This window comes from Salvelinus sp. IW2-2015, linkage group LG4q.1:29, assembly GCF_002910315.2.
Source record: "Salvelinus sp. IW2-2015 linkage group LG4q.1:29, ASM291031v2, whole genome shotgun sequence".
NCBI lineage: Eukaryota > Metazoa > Chordata > Actinopteri > Salmoniformes > Salmonidae > Salvelinus > Salvelinus sp. IW2-2015.
This window is the reverse complement of record NC_036842.1, coordinates 88,540,468-88,550,663: the sequence shown is the minus strand read 5'-3', so window position 1 is coordinate 88,550,663 and position 10,196 is coordinate 88,540,468. Positions and strand designations below refer to the sequence as shown.

Below are 10,196 nucleotides of genomic sequence, written 5' to 3'. Positions count from 1 at the left end.
TGTGGTCTCTTCAGCTCCACTCCAGTACCCAGTCTGTGGTCTCTTCAGCTCCATCCAGTAGTGTGCCTGTGGTCTCTTCAGCTCCACTCCAGTACTGTGCCTGTGGTCTGTTCAGCTCCACTCCAGTAGTGTCTGTGGTCTGTTCAGCTCCACTCCATAGTGTCTTGCGTGCTCTTCAGCTCCCTCCAGTAGTGTGCCTGTGGTCTCTTCAGCTCCACTCCAGTAGTGCCTGTGGTCTGTTCAGCTCCACTCCATACCGTGTCTGTTGTCTCTTCAGCTCCACTCCAGTAGTGTCTGTGGTCTCTTCAGCTCCACTCCAGTACTGTGCCTGTGGTCTCTTCAGCTCCACTCCAGTACCGTGCCTGTGGTCTGTTCAGCTCCACTCCAGTACTGTGCCTGTGGTCTGTTCAGCTCCACTCCAGTACTGTGTCTGTGGTCTTCAGTCCACTCCAGTACTGTGCCTGTGGTCTGTTCAGCTCCACTCCAGTACTGTGCCCTGTGTCTGTTCAGCTCCACTCCAGTACTGTGCCTGTGGTCTGTTCAGCTCCACTCCAGTACGTGCCTGTGGTCTGTTCAGCTCCACTCCCAGTACTGTGTCTGTGGTCTGTTCAGCTCCACTCCAGTAGTGTCTGTGGTCTTCTTCAGCTCCACTCCAGTACGTGCCTGTGGTCTGTTCAGCTCCACTCCAGTACCGTGCCTGTGGTCTGTTCAGCTCCACTCCAGTACTGTGTCTGTGGTCTCGTTCAGCTCCACTCCAGTAGTGTCTGTGGTCTCTTCAGCTCCACTCCAGTAGTGTCTGTGATCTCTTCAGCTCCACCACAGTCATGGTCTGGTGTCTCTTCAACTCCACTCCAGTACTGTGGTCTCTTCAGCTCCACTCCAGCTTACACAACATAAGAGCTAGATAGGTAAATATTTATGTAACCTTAGAAAAGGCCCAATTTAATTTTAAAACTGAAAGTACTGAGGAAAAACACATCTGTAAAATATAGAGTAATTTTTCCTAAGAAATATAGCTACTACTGAAGATAGAAATAACCAGAGTAAATAAACAGCACTGCAGTCGTTTGAATACAAACGACTTGCTTATTACAGCTCACTCATTAGGAAAACACACAATGTCCTGGTAGATGACTGCTTCACTTCTGAATAACATCCCTCTGAGTGGCTACAAAGACTGCTCCCTCTAATATCTCTTCCCTTCAGAGTTGGGAGTGGAATTAAAAAGGCTCTGGTACTCATTTAAATGGCAAGATCAAATCAAATTGTATTTGTTACTTGCTTCATAAATAACCAAATCAAATCAAATTGTATTTGTCACATGTGCCGAATACAACAGGTATAGTAGACCTTACCGTGAAATGCTTACGAGCCCTTAACCAACAATGCAGTTCAAGAAATAGAGTTTAAAAAATGATTTACTAAGTAACTAAAGTAAAAAAYTWAATAAGAGTAACACAATAAAATAATAATAACGAGGCTATTTACAGGGGGTACCGTGTCAATGTKTGGGGGTACAGTATARTCGAGGTAATTTGTACATGTAGGTAGGGGTAAGGTTATTATGCATAGATAATAAACAGAGAGTAGCAGCAGTGTAAAAATATAAATASTCCRGGTGGCCATTTGATTARTTGTTCAGCAGTCTTATGGCTTGGGGATAGAAGCTGTTAAGGAGCCTTTTGGACCTAGACTTGGCACTCCGGTACCGCTTGCCGTGCRGTAGCAGAGAGMACAGTCTATGGCTAGGGTGACTGGAGTCTTTGACAGTTTTTTGGGCCTTACTCTGACAGGTGTAGACTAACTGTGAAATGCTTACTTATGGGCCCTTCCCAACAATGCAGAGAGAAAAAAATTGAAAGATAATAACATGAGGAATAAATACACAGTGAGGAACGATGTTCATATTTCAGAGCAAATATAGAGGGGTACTTAAGCAGTAGAACATGTGACCCAATTCAAGCACTGCTTCCCTCTGGAAAAAAACAAAGAGCAGTGGGTGGGATGTTCACCTTTGACCCTGTCGTTCTGGTACAGGGTGATCTCCCCTTCGGCCTGTGGCTGGTAGGACTTAGTCACCACAAAGTGCTTCCCTGCCACAGYACTGTACAGCTTACACTGGGGCCCCTGGCGGTCTGTGCCACCAGTGAACTCTTCCTGACCCCTGTGTGGGCTGGAGGGACAGAGGAGAGGAGAGGAACAGAGAGTGGTGTAAGTTTAAGGTTAGTCTGTAGTCACAAAAATAGGCTGATGACTTCCTGTGGTCACATACACTGGTCCATTAAAAGGAGCACAGTCTTTTGGCATAAGGCACACTTTTGCAGCCTGTGACTCCCTGAAGCATTGTACTGTGTGTTTAGAGGGGATATTCAGGACAAACAGGGAAGAGATATGGAACAAACATMTTTTCAGATAACATCTAAATGGTATGGTTATCATATGGGTATGTACTGTACTCARTGAGCAACACACCACAGTAGCAGAGGCATGCACCACTGACACAGAATGAAAGGCTGTGCAATGGCCCCCTCTGTTGGACTGCTGTAAAACTGCCRGTCCACAATATGAGGTCATATCTGGAACTGGACAGATCCATAATAATGAGCATGATCCACCCTGTGCTGATCTTCAACACAATGTTTGTTCAATTTCACACTCAAGTCTGACATCCAATAGCATGAATAAGTGAAATATGTAGCAATTGGGACACAGGAACAAATATATATTTACTAAAAAACATTTACCAATACTGCATAAATGTTTCTAAATCTAGAACACCATCACTTATCACGTTATTGGAAAGTGCTTGGACAGTTCAATTACTATGAGAGTCCACTGGCATAAGGGTACAATCCTTTATAGTGAAGCCTGAGGCCGTGACAAATCTCTCCTCTGTTGGTACAACACACAGGCTCCTTCTAGCTAATTAAAGCAGTGAACTCTCTCTGTCCAATGGTTGTGCGAAGTAGCTACACAGTGTGTGTCTCTCCATAGGGGCCTTATTGCCGGCCCTGGCTGTGGTCCAGACCTACTCTCTAMACACATTATCTGTTCTACAACACAACGAGAACAACAGGGAAACTAATTATCCACACAGCTCTTTACCTCTCTCTGATTTATAGAGAGACATGATACAGGGGAAGAGAGCGTAGACGGAATCATTAGAATGGCTTCTGCACTACAATGAGAAGTTAAGGGCCCCAATTTACGATTATCTTGTCTATTTTGCACAAGAGCCCTGCACAGCAAGACTATTTTTCACAGAAGCATAATGTGTGGACTTAGAGTGGTTAGACTTAAAATTCCTTCAATGTCACTCTGAGGAACACAGTGTAATAGAACAAGGTTTATACCGACAATAACAACACATTTTGAAGCTCCACAGATGACATGGGGTACTCAGATAGAGATGGTGRCGATGGTGTACTGTACACATCTCTCACACAACCAAGGCAGCAGCAGCAGCGCAGCGACGACCTGGTGAGTTCACTTCCTGTGATCGGCCCAGGGATGAGCGCCGAGCATCCTCCCCCAGCCCAGGTACACAGTGTGACTGTGACTAGGTCATGACAGCAAGTCAATTTCCACGTGACTGTTGAGTCACGGTAATCTCCTTTTATSCACATGCTTTGGTAGTGCCCAATTTACTAGAGGCRAAAGAAACGCACACCTATTTAGGCGAGGTGCTGGCTAGTGGAGTSGAACACTTWAAAAAATWAAGAAAAGCCRCACACTGTRRRAGCTCAGATRCTAAAATGTTATGTCCAACGTTTCGACAGTGAAGCTGTCTTCATCAGGGCATAGTGCCCAATTTGCTAACTACCATCAGGTCCTGATGGCCTGGTAGTCAGGGATCTATGGTCCCTCCATCAGGTCCTGATGGGCTGGTACTCAGGGCTCTATGGTCCCTCCATCAGGTTCTAATGGCCTGTTACTCAGGGCTCTATTGTCCCTCCATCAGGTCCTAATGGCCTGGTACTCAGGGCTCTATGGTCCCTCCATCAGGTCCTAATGGTCTGGTACTCATGGCTCTATTGTCCCTCCACCAGGTCCTAATGGCCTGTTACTCAGGGCTCTATTGTCCCTCCATCAGGTCCTAATGGCCTGGTACTCAGGGCTCTATGGTCCATCCATCAGGTCCTAATGGTCTGGTACTCATGGCTCTATTGTCCCTCCACCAGGTCCTAATGGTCTGGTACTCAGGGCTCTATTGTTCCTCTAACCACTTTGACATCAATGAAAATGTCACGGCCGTCGTCGGAAGGAGACCAAAGTCCAGCGTGGTGAGCGTACATATTCCTTTTATTTTTAGAAAAATTACGCCAACAAAACAAGAAAACAAAGAAACGACCGTGAAGCTAAACAGGGCTATAGTGCCACTAACAAAGATAACTACCCACCCCCAATGAGGGAAAAGGGCTACCTAAGTATGGTTCCCAATCAGAGACAACGATAGACAAGCTGTCCCTGATTGAGAACCATACCCGGCCAAATCATAGAAACACAAAATCATAGAAGTAAAGGACATAGAATGCCCACCCAAATCACACCCTGACCAAACCAAGAAGAGATATAAAAAAGGCTCTCTAAGGTCAGGGCGTGACAGCAAATGAAATTGAAAATCACATCAAACACTGATCATCAAAACAGTTCAACAGCAGGTTGAAACAGTTTAAAACATGGTTGTTGTGGATGTTGTTTCAAAGCCTAACACAGCAAAATGGACTATGCTTCCTCAGGTGATGATTAATTCAAAACACGCATACACATATAAAAAACAACCTGAATAACAATTATGATTGCACCTTCATACAATACATAGGCTACCGCATGCATGGCAGAACAACATCAAACAATACATAGGCTACCGCATGCATGGCAGAACAACATCAAACAATACATAGGCNAATTCAAAACACGCATACACATATAAAAAACAACCTGAATAACAATTATGATTGCACCTTCATACAATACATAGGCTACCGCATGCATGGCAGAATAACATCAAACAAAACCGATTTAAGATGTTTTAGGTACATAAATGTTCTAGCCTTTGAGTGTGGATTGTATTATTGTGCATACTGGATGGACAGGTTACCAAATGCTACGCTCCTAAATGTGTATCCATGAGTCTGAAAGAGAACGTATAGCCCTAGGCGATTCTGTTGGTTCATTGATTGTGCAGGGAGTCTTACAGTTAGCCTACAATTAGTGAATTTGTATTGATTTTGAATAGCCTAATAATAGGGAATGTTTTATATTTTCATAATTCATTGGGTGACACATTACCTTTAGCTATAATATACATAATATCTGACCACCATGCKTTTCCATCTCCTCCTCTCTTTCCYTTATWCATTTCTCATGCGCRCAGACTKGCTGTCAACAGTCAAGTGAAATATGTTTTGTTGCGAAAACATGTTAGTTCCCGAACAGATTTCACTTGGTTTCCCAAAATAACCACTGGGTAGGTGCAGGAACAAGGTCGGAGAGCCCATGGCATACAGAGTTTGGGCGGACTATCACCTGTCGGGCAGCGAGTGTATGCTCCTCAAACTAAGGTTGATGGGTGTAGTGAAATAAGTGTTATATTTCTTCCTCTGCTACTCATATTAAGCACATGCTCCACTATAAAAACACATGCACCGATATAAAAACACATGCTCTGATATAAAAACACATGCTCTGATATAAAAACACATGCTCTGATATAAAAACACATGCTCTGATATAAAAACACATGCCTCACTATAAAAAACAATGCTCTGATATAAAACACATGCTCTGATTAAAACAACATGCTCTGATATAAAACAATGCTCTGATATAAAAACACATGCTCTGATATAAAACACATGCTCTGCTGATAAAAACACATGCTCCGTATAATAAAACACATCTGCACTATAAAAACATGCCACTATAAAAACACATGCTCTGATAAAAAACACATGCTCTGATATAAAAAACACATGCTCTGATATAAACACATGCTCTGCTGTAAAAACACATGCTCCGCTATAAAAACACATGCTCTGTATAAAAAACATCCTGCCTGATATAAAAACACATGCTCTGATATAAAAACACATGCTCTGATATAAAAACACATGCTTCCGCTAAAACACATGCTGCTGATTAAAAACACATGCTCCACTATAAAAAACACATGCTCTGCTTAAAAACACCTGCTCTGATATAAAAACACCTGTCGAATAAAAACACTGCCACTATAACACATGCTCCACTATAAAAACACATGCTCTGATATAAAAACACATGCTCTGATATAAAAACACATGCTCCACTATAAAAACACATGCTCCACTATAAAAACACATGCTCTGATATAAAAACACCTGCTCTGATATAAAACACCTGCTCTGATATAAAAACACATGCTCTGTAAAAACACATGCTCCGATATAAAAACACATGCTCCACTATAAAAACACATGCTCTGATATAAAAACACATGCTCTGATATAAAAACACATGCTCCGATATAAAAACACATGCTCTGTATAAAACACATGTTCTGCTATAAAACACATGCTCTGATATAAAACACATGCTCCGATATAAAACACATGCTCTGATATAAAAACACATGTTTGCTAATAAAAACACATGCTCTGATATAAAAACACATGCTCTGATATAAAAACACATGCTCTGATATAAAAACACATGCTCTGATATAAAAACACATGCTCTGATATAAAAACACATGCTCTGATATAAAAACACATGCTCTGATATAAAAACACATGCTCCACTATAAAAACACATGCTCACTATAAAAAACACATGCTCCATCTATAAAAACACATGCTCTGATATAAAAACACATGCTCCGATATAAAACACATGCTCTGATATAAAAACACATGTTCTGCTATAAAAACACATGCTCTGATATAAAAACACATGCTCCGATATAAAAACACATGCTCTGATATAAAAACACATGCTCCTATAAAAACACATGCTCCGATATAAAAACACATGCTCTGATATAAAAACACATGCTCCGATATAAAAACACATGCTCTGATATAAAAACATATGCTCTGCTATAAACAACATGCTCACTATAAAAACACATCTCTGCTATAAAAACACATGCTCTGATATAAAAACACATGCCTGAATATAAACACATGCTCCGATATAAAAACACATGCTCTGATATAAAAACACATGCTCCGATATAAAAACACATGCTCTGATATAAAACACATGCTCTGATATAAAAACACATGCTCTGATATAAAAACACATGCTCTGATATAAAAACACATTTCCGCTATAAAACACATGCTCCACTATAAAAACACATGCTCCGATATAAAAACACATGCTCTGATATAAAAAACATATGCTCTGCTATAAAAACACATGCTCTGATATAACACATGCTCTGATTAAAAAACACATGCTCTGCTGTAAAAACACATGCTCTGATATAAAAACACATGCTCTGATATAAAACACATGCTCTGATATAAAACACATCTCCGATATAAAAACACATGCTCCACTATAAAAACCTGCCTGATATAAAAACACATGCTCTGATATAAAAACACATCTCGATATAAAACACATGCTCTGATATAAAAACATATGCTCTGATATAAAAACACATGCTCTGATATAAAAACATATGCTCTGATATAAAAACACATGCTCCTATACATGCTCTGATATAAAACACATGCTCTGATATAAAAACACATCCTCCGATATAAAAACACATGCTCCACTATAAAAACACATGCTCTGATATAAAAACACATGCTCGATATAAAACACATGCTCTATATAAAAACACATGCTCTGATATAAAAAACACATGCTCTGATATAAAAACACATGCTCTGATATAAAACATATGCTCTGATATAAAAACACATGCTCTGCTATAAAACACATGCTCTGATATAAAACACATGTCTGATATAAAAACACATGCTCCGATATAAAACACATGCTCTGATATAAAAACACATGCCTGCTGTAAAACACATGCCTGAATAAAAACACATGCTCTGATATAAAAACACATCTGCTCTGATATAAAAACACATGCTCTGATATAAAAACACATGCCTGATATAAAAACACATTCTGCTATAAAAACACATGCTCTGAATATAAAAACATATGCTCTGATAAAAACACATGTTGCTGTAAAAACACATGCCTGATATAAAACATATGCTCTGATATAATAACACATGCTCCAATATAAAAACACATCCTCCAATATGAAAAACACATGCTCCACTATAAAAACACATGCTCTCGATATAAAAACTATGCTCTGATATAATAACACATGCTCCAATATAAAAACACATCCTCCAATATGAAAACACATGCCTGCCGATAACCTTTGAGATTGAGAATGGTTCTGTAAATAACCTTTCTCCATAAAGGTTCTACAAAGAGCCATAAAGGGTTCTATATAGGGTTACAAACAATAGCGGTACCCTTTTTTGGTGCTATAACTTTTTTTAATGCCTCTTTATAGAACCTCAAAGGGTTTTTATWGCACCATATAGGTTACATTTAGATACTTATGAGAATGGTTCTTTATTGAACCTTCAAAAAAAGGTTTAAATAGATCCAAAAAGGGATCTGCTATGGTTACTAGCCAAATAACCCTMATTTGGCACTATTTAGAACCCTTTGTTTTTAGTGTGTAGGCTAACCTATGAATCCCATATGCAGATTGGTTTATAACATAGCCTACAGTCAAATGTAATAACAGGTGCACAGACAGTTGATCTTTTACATTGAATTATGTATGCAACTACTGTAATTTCATATTTTCAGTAGCCTTGACAATGTTTCAGAATTCGTGGGCAGTCTAGCATATTTAKGTTGGGTGAAAAGTCAATAGAAGACATTGTTGAATTCAAATGTTCTGCTGACACTGTCACAGTCTGTTACCAAATAGCTTACAGTAAAATATAAAAAACACCTCCAAAACCATTTGATCAAATGTACCGTTGCTATTTCTTTGAGAAACTGCTGAGGCCTAATTCCAAAAGTTACAAATTATACAGCAAATAAAGGGAGTCACTGTCACCATAAGCGTTTTACAGGTGGAGTTATAATGCTATAACACGTGCACAGTTTTACGATGGGTCTGTGTCACGGCTGTTGAAGGAGGAGGACCAAGGTGAGCGTACATTTTCCTTATTAAATCAAAATGACGCCGAACAAAACAATAAACACTACAAAAACAAACCGTGAAGCTCAAAGGCTATGTGCCCTAAACAAAGTCAACTTCCCACAAASACAGGTGGGAAAAAAGGCTACCTAAGTATRGTTCCCAATCAGAGACAACGATAGACAGCTGTCCCTGATTGAGAACCATACCCGGCCAAAACATAGAAATAGAAAATCATAGAAACACAAAACATAGAATGCCCACSCCAACTCACACSCTGACCAAACCAAAATAGAGAYATAAAAAGGATCTCTAAGGTCAGGGCGTGACAGTCTGATTWATAACGGGTTAACATTTTTCAATATTTTTATACGTACGTATTCTTTTCAGAAATGGCGCACGCAGACATTTAGTGTGACATTTTCCGCTTATAAATGCGGCTCCAGCAGAGCGGCAGAGAGCGAGAAAGTGGGCCAGAGGAGAGTAGAAGAGCAGCTACACATGCCCTCAGTGGCTGCTGCCTCATTAAACCTCCATAGAGACTCTGTCAAAGTCACAGCCAAAGGCATCCCTAATGCTAACTACCTAGAACTCACACCCTGACCAACAAATAGAGAATAAAAAGGATCTCTAAGGTCAGGGCTGACAGTCTGATTAATAGCGGTTAACATTTTCAATATTTTTATACGTACGTATTCTTTTCAGAAATGGCGCACGCAGACATTTAGTGTGACATTTTCCGCTTATAAATGCGCTCCAGCAGCGCAAGAGCGAGGAAAGTGGCCAGAGGAGAGTAGAAGAGCAGCTACACATGCCCTCAGTGGCTGCTGCCTCATTAAACCTCCATAGAGACTTCGTCAAAGTCACAGCCAAAGGCATCCCTAATGCTAACTACCTAGCATAGCATACTCTGCTTCCCTCATGCTAACTACCTAGCATAGCATACTCTGCTTCCCTCATGCTAACTACCTAGCATAGTACTCTGCTTCCTCATGCTAACTAAACTAGC

The 10,196-nt window shown here is 40.3% G+C and overlaps 1 pseudogene; it reads right to left on the bottom strand.

Annotated features, from left to right (window-relative positions):
- The window catches only part of LOC111961051 (SH3 and multiple ankyrin repeat domains protein 2-like), a 158,160-nt pseudogene that overhangs the window by 68,179 nt on the left and 79,785 nt on the right, over positions 1 to 10,196 (bottom strand).